Consider the following 12,319-nt stretch of genomic DNA (forward strand, 5'->3'; position numbering starts at 1 on the left):
GTCTTTGGGTCATTGAAAAGCGCTATATAAATCCCATGTATTATTATTATTATTATTATTAGAGTGGAGAGCCTGTTTGAGGTACATACATTTTATGAATATAGGTGAAAATAATGTAAGTACAAAACAGTTATTGCCAGGATGGCCTTAACGTGGCACTGTTGTTCTGTGAGCAACAGTGATAAGGATATTTTAAGAACGATTGGTAGATGATAACTAAATGTTTTGGGCACAACACGCTGTTGGACCAGAAGAAGTTGGGTAATCCCTGGAATGGGAATGTTGACCCACTGAATATCTCTGAATAGACACCTTTGTTTACAGATCAATGTACTAACTAGGTGCCATTGTTCTAATATATTTTTTTGTTTTATATTTCAGTATGCTGTGATGAAAATAATACTTCTCTGCTTTATATCTGACATGGTACAGGTGTGTTCATGGTTTAAGTCTATAGTCAAAGATGTATTTGCTTAGATTTATTCTCATTGCAGTAATAGGTAAAAACAATGTTACACATAGTGTTATAGAAGTGTAGTATGTAGTACATCGGTAAGTATTTGATATTATAACCAGGAGAGACAAAGTGAATGGACACAGAGGATGGCTGTCCATTCACCCCTTTTTCAGGGAGGCGGCGTTGACTTTGAGTCATCCTCCTGGTGGGGGTTTGGGAGGAAAGGGAGCTGCTGGTCACAAGTTCTGTGGGTTCTGCACCTCCATCTCCTGGCCATCTTCCTCCACCTCCATCTCCTGGCCATCTTCCTCCCCCTCCATCTCTTGGCCATCTTCCTCCACCTCCATCTCTTTGCCATCTTCCTCCACCTCCCTCTTCTGGCCATCTTCCTCCACCTCCATCTCTTGGCCATCTTCCTCCACCTCCATCTCTTAGCCATCTTCCTCCACCTCCATCTCCTGGCCATCTTCCTCCACCTTCCTACACAATATGTTGGGGAGTAACTCAAGATGTTATCTACATAAACCACTAAGTACCTCCCCAACATATCCCGTAACACCTCATTAAGAAAAACCTGGGATATCACCAGCATGTTAGCTAGCCAGTACGGCATGACCAGGTATTCATAGTGGCCTGATGCCGTGCTGAACGCTGTCTTCCAGTTGTCTCCTTCCTGGATACGCACAAGGTTGTACTTGGTGAACACGCATGCCTCCCAAAGTTGCTCTTTGGCCAACGGAACAAGGGAATTGGGTAGCGGTACTTCACAGTAATAGCATTTAGTCCTCTATAGTCTATGCAAGGTCTCAGGCTCCTGTCCTACTTCACAAAAAAGAAGCTAGCTGAAGCAGGGGAGGTGGAGTGGCATATGTACCCCTGCTCCTGAGTCTCCACGGCGTCATTCTCAGCCACAGAGTGTGGGTAGATCCCGTTCAGAGGAGGAGCGGTCTCTGGGAGGAGGTCAATGTCGCAGTCCCAAGAGCGGTGGGGGCTCTCCACCAATGTAGCTCCACACGTGATGGCCAGGCAGGCTTTCCAGCACCTCGTCGACCATCCCAGAACCTTCTGCTTGCTCTAGGTGATGGTAGGGTCGTGCTGTTGGAGCTACGGAAGGCCCAGGATGATAGGGATGTATGGACGACAACAGCACCAGCTTCCAGTCTCTTCCGATGGCAGACATTGATGGTGAGCGTGACAGGAAGAGTCATGTGAGTTATCGAGCCGGACCCCACAGGACGACCATCAAGTGCTTGTATGGGCACCGAGGACCTCAAACTATGAAGCTCCCTGCAATAATACATGTAATTTTAACATAAAATACAGATAATTAATTTTGAAAGAATAAGCGGTGTATCTTTCAGATGAGAAGTAAAGGAACACACCACACTGGTTTGTAGATCTCTAGCTCATATGAATGGTAGGCTATTAAAAAAGCATTGTATAGAAGGATAGATTCTGTCAAAATCACCTAAATTGAAAATGGCAAATCTAAGGGGTGTACTCTTGATAAGGAATGTCAGTGACCAAGATGTAAGTGGTTTTAGAGATCTGGGTCATCTGGATAGAAAGCTATTGAAAAGGTTTCATGTGAATTAGGTAATTAAGTTGTAATAACAAATTTGTAGTTACTAAATTATATATAGATAAAAAGAGATATAGAGATAAAAATAAGAGGTGTACCTTTGAGGAAAGGTAAAGGGACACCCCCCATGTGTTTGTAGATTTATAGCTCATATGGATAGTGAGCTTTAAAAAAAATAGCAGTGCAGAACGACACAAGCTGCTAAGATTACCAAAATGTAAAATGGCAGGTGCATGTCTTCTTGATGGGCAGTTATTAAAAAGGTTTATCTATCTTTGGTAATAGAGTTGTATTGATACATATATTTTTAATATAAAATACTGAGAATTGACTTGTAAAATATAGGAGGTGTACCTTTGAAAGGATAGATACAGGAACACACTTGTTTCTTGATCTCCATCTCAAATAAATAATGAGCTATTAAAAAGGTATTGCATAAATGGATATACAATTGTTTTTAGAGATACATTTAGTTAATGTGAATTAGGTAATAGAGTTGTATTAATGCATGTAATTTTTAAATATAATACAGGTAATGATTTTGGGGAAAAAATAAGTGCACCTTTCAGAAGAGAGAATGAATAGTTAAAGTGTACCTATGATGAAAATTACAGGCCTCTCTCATATTTTTAAGTGGGAGAACTTGCACAATTGGTGGCTGACTAAATACTTTTTTGCCCCAATGTAGTTGAAGTGTACCTATGATGAAAATTACAGGCATCTCTTATCTTTTTAAGTGGGAGAACTTGCACAATTGGTGGCTGACTAAATACTTTTTTGCCCCACTGTATAAATCACTTCTATAGGAATCTATTTAAAAAATGAAATATGGTTAACAACCAAAATGTACAGTGGGGAGAACAAGTATTTGATACACTGCCGATTTTCCAGGTTTTCCCACTTACAAAGCATGTAGAAGTCTATCATTTTTATCATAGGTACTCTTCAACTGTGAGTGACGGAATCTAAAACCCCCTTGGGGGTTCAATTCAACCCCCAACTATCATTTAACACCCACATCCAATTTATCTGTAAGAGTGCATTCTTTCACCTCCGGAACATCTCCAAACTTCGCCCCTTTCTCTCTCTTTCTGATGCAGAGAAGTTGGTCCATGCCCTTGTCTCCTCCAGACTTGACTACTGCAACACACTCCTCATCGGGATCCCTGGCAGGAGCCTTCAGAGACTGCAGTACATCCAGAATTGCGCTGCAAGAGTCCAGATGAGGGTGCATAAAACTGAGCACATCACACCCATCCTCTATAAACTCCACTGGCTTCCTGTTAGGTTCAGGATTAGGTATAAGATCTGTCTCCTTACCTATCAGTGTGTTTACGGCTGTGCACCATCATACCTCAAAGAACTTATCAATAGGCATAATCCAACCCGACATCTCCGTTCCTCTGACAGCCACACACTCCAGGTCCCCAAGCCCAAACTCCGCACTATGGGAGATAGGGCCTTCCAGGCGGCTGCGCCTCGACTGTGGAATTCCCTCCCCAACCACCTGAGGTCGCCACAGTCTTTAGAGATTTTTAAAAATAAACTAAAGACCTACTTATTTTCTATTGCATTTTCTTAATATAATTTTGTTTTTATACTGTTCTTGACTGTTCTTATGTTTTAGTGTTTTTATCTGTGCACATGTAGCACTTTGAGATGTGTCCTTCATGTGTAAAGTGCAATACATATAAAACGTATTATTATTATTATAACAAAAATCCAGAAAATCACATTGTATAATTTTTAAGTAATTAATTAGCAATTTATTGCATGACATAAGTATTTGATACATCAGAAAAGAAGAACTTAATATTTGGTACAGAAAACTTTGTTTGCAATAACAGAGATCATATGTTTCCTGTAGTTCTTGAACAGATTTGCACACACTGCAGCAGGGATTTTGGCCCACTCCTCCATACAGACCTTCTCCGGATCCTTCAGGTTTCGGGGCTGTCGCTGGGCAATATGGACTTTCAGCTCCCTCCAAAGATTTTCTATTGGGTTCAGGTCGGGAGACTGACTAGGCCACTCCAGGACCTTGAGATGCTTCTTACGGAGCCACTCCTTAGTTGCCCTGGTTGTGTTATTTGAGTCGTTGTCATGCTGGAAGACCCAGCCAAGACCCATCTTCAATGCTCTTACTGAGGGAAGGAGGTTGTTGGCCAAGATCTCGCGATACATGGCCTCATCCATCCTCCCCTCAATACGGTGCAGTCGTCCTGTCCCCTTTGCAGAAAAGCATCCCCAAAGAATGATGTTTCCACCTCCATGCTTCACGGTTGGGATGGGTTTCTTGGGGTTGTACTCATCCTTCTTCTTCATCCAAACACGGTGAGTGGAGTTTAGACAAAAAAGCTCTATTTTTGTCTCATCAGACCACATGACCTTCTCCCATTCCTCCTCTGGATCATCCAGATGGTCATTGGCAAACTTCAGACGGGCCTGGACATGTGTTGGCTTGAGCAGGGGGATCTTGCGCACGCTGCAGGATTTTAATCCATGACGGCGCAGTGTGTTACTAATGGTTTTCTTTGAGACTGTGGTCCCAGCTCTCTTGAGGTCACTGACCAGGTCCTGCCGTGTAGTTCTGGGCTGATCCCTCACCTTCCTTATGATTATTGATGCCCCACAAGGTGAGATCTTGCACGGAGCCCCAGACCGAGGGAGATCGACCGTCATCTTGAACTTCTTCCATTTTCTAATAATTGCACCAACAGTTGTTGCCTTCTCAACAAGCTGCTTGCCTATTGTCCTGTAGCCCATCCCAGCCATGTCCTGTAGCCCATCCCAGCATTTGCATTTTATGGAGCATCAAAACATTCTGTTTAGACTTGACTATTCATCATTATTCAATGTGTTTAGGCTTGACTATTCATTATTATTCAATGTGTTTTCAGAAGAGGACACTGCCAGTCAGTCGTTAATGTGCTTGTGAAATTCATGAGGTACCCGCGACAAAAAGCTGAGGAAAATGACAACCGATTGGATAGATATAGGCTAAATAGATATGAGGTACACGAATATATCTCTATACGAACAGGTACAGATAAGGCAATTCACACAGGGGCATTATAACACCTTTAGCATTAAATAGCATTTTAGTACGCATCCTATGAAATTAGTGAAATGACTAACACGTTTGTCTTTACCTTTATGAGGTAGGAGCCTACAAACACAATACAGCAAAAGCGTATCAAATGTTGCACTGAAAATGCCAGTGTTTTCATGTCCAGGGAATTGCGCAATAGCCAAAAACACATGCCTCTCAATCAAGGTAGGTGCGTTCTCTGTCCCCGTGTTCTTGCAAGACAATTCCCTCAAAAACACTTAGCAAGAACGTTCCTCTTAAGAACACAAGTACGTTCTTAGCGTTCTTGGAATTGATAAACAGCCACTGTCACCTTGCCAGCTAAGGAACACTACGTACACGAACACTACACAAGCTTCTCTATAGAAGTTAAGGTTAGGTTAACCCTAACCTCAGAGACACCTGTGCCTAAACCTCCTCAGAGACACCTGTGCCTAAACCTAACCTCATTGGTACCTGTGCCTAAGCCTAACCTCAGTTGTGCCAACATTAATTATGATGTCCTCGGAACAACACCAACATGTTGATATCAGATTGGTCATCAATATTTGCTGCTTTAACCACTCACCATGTCACCTGCTCTCCCTGCCCTGTTGGCTTCCTCATGCTCTCCCTCTCTCGCTCTCTCTCTCTCTCTTTACTCTGAATTCACCAGAGTGAACATGAAATAAATACTGTCAGTAAACAAGAGTTGTTTCTTGCCATGATGTTCAGGAATGGATTACTAACCATTTATGATCTGAATGGCAATGATTATTATATTAATAAATTTGACTTACCTCCTTTGCTACTATTTACTTAGTCTATCATCTGACTGGTACTCAATTTCTCACCCCTTCCAGCTTACTTTTATTTTCTGAGGCTGCCCAAAAAAACTGATGAAAGTCACTGCCACCCTTCCTCTTGCTCATGATGACACTCACTGTGAATGAAAGCTGACTAATAAAACTGCTTGCAATTTAATCAAACAAATAATAATAATGCTATTTATCATAAGCAAATAAAGCTATACAGTATACTATACGAATATACAGTCAATGAAAACGACTACTGTCTGCATAAATTACACATGAAGCGCAACATAAATGATTGACACTACTAATCCTTCACGTGGGCTTTCTGACATATCTAACAAAATGTATAATGTACGACATTAACGTTAGTTGAATACGTACATAAGCACCATTGTTGGTCGCTGGTTGAATGTGTGACTAATTAACTTTCCAGGTAACTTAGATAACGTCAGAGAGGGTTGATTGATTAACACGCGCAAATCGTCCCGTTTATTTTACACTCCATGCAATTACTTACACATTTGAGAAAACGATTATTTATTTCCACAATTATCAAAAAATTACGTGTTTGTTAAAACTATTACAATCGACAGAAAGATCGCCAACATAACACTCATATTTCATTCTAGTTTTCCACTTTTTTAAAAACATTTGAAAGTAGTAGGCTAATGAAATACAGAGACAGTACAATGTTTGACATTGATTGTACCGACTAGGGATACCAAAGTATCGATACTTTCGATTCTCACTTTTCTTTTTGAAAATCGATCTTTACATAACAATATCGATACAAAGTGCTTTCTTTAACCAGTTATTATCATTATTTATTTTATCAACTCGATGTGTTTTCAGTGCTGAAAAAAAAGTAGTTTATAGGAACTAGTTCTGTTGTCTCCTTCCGCTCTTAATATAACCTACACAGGCGTGCTGTAATACTCAGTCACAGTTAAAGTTTAAGTCTAAGTTACCTGTACGTCCATGGCAAAACGGAAACAAAGCGTTGTTTGGGGTTATTTCACTCCAATAATCAAACGTGAAGCCACATGTGATCTTCGTAAAAAGTCTGTACAATGTTTTGGCAATACTACAAACTTGTTAAAACACAAGAATCAACCACATAAAATACACAGGCAAATACCCCTAGATCTGATGACTGATGACAACTGAGGCAGTTGTCTGACATAAGCCATATGTATATACAAAGTATAGTATACACTCATCTAAAGGATTATTAGGAACACCTGTTCAATTTCTCATTAATGCAATTATCTAATCAACCAATCACATGGCAGTTGCTTCAATGCATTTAGGGGTGTGGCATTTGTGAAGCCACAACATGCACAACCTTGAGGCGGATGGGCTACAACAGCAGAAGACCCCACCGGGTACCACTCATCTCCACTACAAATAAGAAAAAGAGGCTACAATTTGCACGAGCTAACCAAAATTGGACAGTTGAAGACTGGAAGAATGTTGCCTGGTCTGATGAGTCTCGATTTCTGTTGAGACATTCAGATGGTAGAGTCAGAATTTGGCGTAAACAGAATGAGAATATGGATCCATCATGCCTTGTTACCACTGTGCATGCTGGTGGTGGTGGTGTAATGCTGTGGGGGATGTTTTCTTGGCACATTTTAGGCCCCTTAGTGCCAATTGGGCATTGTTTAAATGCCACGGCCTACCTGAGCATTGTTTCTGACCATGTCCATCCCTTTATGACCACCATGCACCCATCCTCTGATGGCTACTTCCAGCAGGATTATGCACCATGTCACAAAGCTGGAATCATTTCAAATTGGTTTCTTGAACATGACAATGAGTTCACTGTACTGAAATGGCCCCCACAGTCACCAGATCTCAACCCAATAGAGCATCTTTGGGATGTGGTGGAATGGGAGCTTGGTGCCCTGGATGTGCATCCCACAAATCTCCATCAACTGCAAGATGCTATCCTATCAATATGGGCCAACATTTCTAAAGAATGCTTTCAGCACCTTGTTGAATCAATGCCACGTAGAATTAAGGCAGTTCTGAAGGCGAAAGGGGGTCAAACACAGTATTAGTATTGTGTTCCTAATAATCCTTTAGGTGAGTGTATGTGAATAAATAATATTCGTTTTTTTTAATAATTTCAATACAAAGCAGGAAGTGCAATTTTTTTACTCTTACACTGGCCATTATTTTTTCACAAAAGTGTCACTTATCAAATTTTTTAATGCATTTTGGAACTCTTAAAAACTTTCATACTTGCATGTAGCTATTTAATCTAACCATTTTAGGTTGTTATGTGAGTTATACAGTCCAGAAAGACTTAAAAACTTTATATTTAGCGTGTATAATTTTCTTCCATAGATGACCCTCAAAGAGCAGCAGAGATTACAAGAAACCTTGGAAAGATGAATGTGAAGGACCTCCAGACAATCTCAATTGTTGAAGACAGAGGTTTTGGCAGGGCGGCCCAACCCTTTTCCTGGAGATCTACTGTCCTGTAGGTTTTCTCTTCAAACCCATTTTGTGACTAACCCCATTAAGCTTTTCAACCAGCTAATTATTAGATGCAGGTGTGCTAAATTAGTGGGAGAGAAAACGTACAGGACAGTAGATCTCCAGGAACAGGGTTGGGCAGCCCTGTTTTAAGGTATTTGTAAAGTCCCTTGATTGGTACTGTAAAATCCCAAGCTGCAAAACCCATGATGGAGGGTACAAATGCAGACCTTGATAAAGACTGTCAAGACATAGTAAGGGCAACTTTACAACATGCAGACAGTGCTGTTCTCACAACAGACATTTGGATTTCCATATTTGATTGTCCTTTCCTTTCATTACAGCCGGCAAATATATACACAAGACTTTTAAAAGTATCGGTATCGGTACTGGTATCGGGATACTAGCCTTGGTATTACTTGATATCGGACCGAAAAGAAAATCAGTGGTATCGCCCATCTCTACTACCAACAACAGTCGACCAACCGTGGTACTGTAACAGCACATGGACAAACCACAGCAGGACTGCAGTAAACCGTAAAACTAGAACCTGTAGTAATAATAACGGCAATTTGTTATCATAGTTTTCCCTTGGATTGGGGGTTCTTGTCCCACCGCTCCCCCCCCTCAGGATTTCCGTCTATGCACCTAAGGGACCCCCATTCTTTGCCGGGCCCAGCAGCCACGAAAACCGGAGGCCTCAAAGGAAATATCACTGTGTTTCGCTGTAAAAGGGATCTTAGTCTCAGTTTGTGTTTCTTATCGAAATAAATGTATAACAATTTTCAGGTCTGCTGTGAAGTGATAAAATAAGTCTTACATCTTTGTCATTTCGGACTGTGAACATTTATTCTTTTGAAATACATTTGGACAAAATTTGAAAATCTATTTGTACATTTTGACATACATTTCAGAATGAAAGGTGAAATACATTGTGATACCTGAACTATATTTTTAATGTTAATGTATTCAACATATATTACAGAGCACTGAACCTCTCATCATCTTAATTTCTGAAAGACTCATCCTTTCTTGGATGCTCTTTTTATACGCAATCATGTTACTGACCTGTTGCCAATTAACCTAATTAGTTGTGAGATGTTCCACCTGGTTCCTTTTTGTATTTCACAACTTATCCAGTCTTTTGTGGCCCCTGTCCCAGCTTTCTTGCAATGTTTTGGTGGCATCACATTCAAAGTGGCCATATACATGTATTTTTCAAGAAACAATAAAATTTCTCAGATTCAACATTTGATATGTTGTCTTTGTAATATTTTCTATTGAATATAGGGTTTAAATTATTTGCACATGATTGCATTCTGTTTTTCTTTACATTTTACACAGCATCCCAATTCTTTGGAAACAGGGTTGCACTATTATCTCTGTGTATCTACTGAATATAGTATCCATCTATCTGTCTCTCTATATACAGTATCTACTACAGTGGATATAAAAAGTCTACACACCCCTGTTAAAATGCCAGGTTCTTGTGATGTAAAAGAACGAGACAAAGATAAATCATATCAGAACTTCTTCCATGTTTAATGTGACCTATAACGTGAACAATTCAATTGAAAAACAAACCGAAATCTTTGAGGGGGAAAAAAATAAATAAAAATAACCCACAATAACCTGGTTGCATAAGTGTGCACACTTGTTGAAGCACCTTTTGATTTTATTACAGCACTCAGCCTTGGCTAGGAGTCTGTTAGTGTGGCTCATCTTGACGTGGCAATATTTGCCCACTCTTCTTTGCAAAAGCAGTGTGTTTTGGTGGATTTGGATGTGTGCTTTGGGTCCTTGTCATGCTGAAAAGGGAACTTCATCTTCAGCTTACTAACGGACCCCAAAATTGCCTGGTATTTGAAACTGTGCATAATTCCCTCCACCCTAACTAAGGCCCCGGTTCCAGCTGAATGACTTCTATTTAACATGAGTTTGAATGTGATTGGTTAATTCTGAACACAGCCACATCCCCAGTTATAAGAGGGAGTGCACACTTATGCAACCAGGCTATTGTAAGGTTTTTATTTTTCATTTTTCCCCCTCAAAGATTTTGGTTTGTTTTTCAATTGAATTGTTCAAATTATAGGTCACATTAAAAGTGGAAAAACCTATCTATTGATAGATATTGAGCATGAAAGTAATTGAATTAAGCTTGACACAATGTATGAGAGTACTAACTATCTCTGTATGGAGGACACTAGGTAGGAAATGTGATGTCCCATTACTGATGGGTCCCAAACACCCTGTCCATACCACCTGTTAGGAACTGTGTATGTGACTGTCATAGGACTCTCTGAATAGACCCTTGGGTCATAGGTTGGAATACGCCATACAAGGGTATTTTGTAGGACTTATAATAGTCTGTGTAATGGTTGGCTATGAACACTGACCACCTCCTATGTGTCCTGGTATAAATGACTGTGTTTACGTTGTAAGCATTTGGAGAGAACAATGAAAGAACTATGGAAGGTTATCATCGTAAACCTCATGCTGAATAAAGGCTCTCCCCTGACTTCTGGTTGCATTTATTTTGTTCATGGATCAAACTTGGACAGAATCTAACACTATCTACCTATCTAGCTTTTAATCAAACAGTGTTTTTAATTTTTAAAAGAGGATAAACATTCACTCACCCTAGTTCATTTGTTTTCTTTGCAAGATTTTTATTGATTGTATGATTCAAAGGAACACAGGTGAAGTGGAGACAAAGAAGTGAAGGGTGGATACAGCAATAAAACCTTGCTCTCTGGCGAGGAGCCAAATGTGCTTGTGCTTATTCATTCTTTTATTTTAAATTCTTTTAAAGCAAAATATTCTATTACTTCCTTATTGTATACACTTGGCTTATAGGGTGCTTTCTCTTCCTGTGCACGGTGAAAGGTGAAGAACTAATCACAAAATCACACAGATAAGAGCTATGTTGCAAACAGAAATGACATCATTAACGACTCACTTCTTGGGCCAGGCCTCAAATATAGAGTTCACACGATCCACGCTCTCTTTCTGAGATTCTTGTTCAGGAAGTAAAACGGCCAAATCTATCAGTTGAACATGGAATAGCTTTCATTTCTCAGAACGAGAACAGACCGACGAGTTTCAGGAGAAAGTTCTTTGTTTCTGGCCATTTTAAGCCTGTAATCGAACCCACATATTCTGATGCTGAAGAAGATATTGAACTAGTCTAAAGAAGGCCAGTTTTATTGCTTCTTTAAACAGCACAACAGATTTCAATGGTGCTAACATAATTGTAAAACGGGTTTCTAATGATCAGTTAAACTTGGATTAGCAAACACAATGTGCCATTGGAACACAGGACTCATGGTTGCTAATAATGGGTCTCTGTACAACTATTTAGATGTTCTATTGAAAATCTGCTGTTTCCAGCTACAATAGTAATTTACAATATTAACAATGTCTACACTGTCTTTCTAATAAATTTTTTGTTATATTTATTGCTTTTTTTCAAAAACATGGATATCGAAGTGACCCCAAACTATTGAACATGTAAATAATTTATTTGTTATGTTTGCACTTTTCCCTTTGTGTGGTTCAGCCATAAAAAATGTTCTGGTGGTGTCATGGGTTATTGTGTGCTGATTTTTTTGATAAAATCTTCTGTTTATGTGATAGTAATGATACAGTCCAGACACATTAGCAACTTCTCAACCACAAAAAAAAATGTGTGGTTAAGTTAGCTCGGTTAGCAAATTTGACAGAGTGGTATGTCTGCTTAAGAAACCATTGCATTTTGCAACCATGTATGTGTGTATCGCACAGCCAGTCATTTTAACAAATGAGTCTAAAAGCTCACCCCATGAATTTACATCAGAACCCTCTGAATCATTGAATAGATGTTAAACATAACAAGTACATTTTTACCATCCTTTTTCCTCATTCCACAAAGA

This window comes from Esox lucius, chromosome 14 (assembly GCF_011004845.1).
Source record: "Esox lucius isolate fEsoLuc1 chromosome 14, fEsoLuc1.pri, whole genome shotgun sequence".
In the NCBI taxonomy this organism is placed as follows: domain Eukaryota; kingdom Metazoa; phylum Chordata; class Actinopteri; order Esociformes; family Esocidae; genus Esox; species Esox lucius.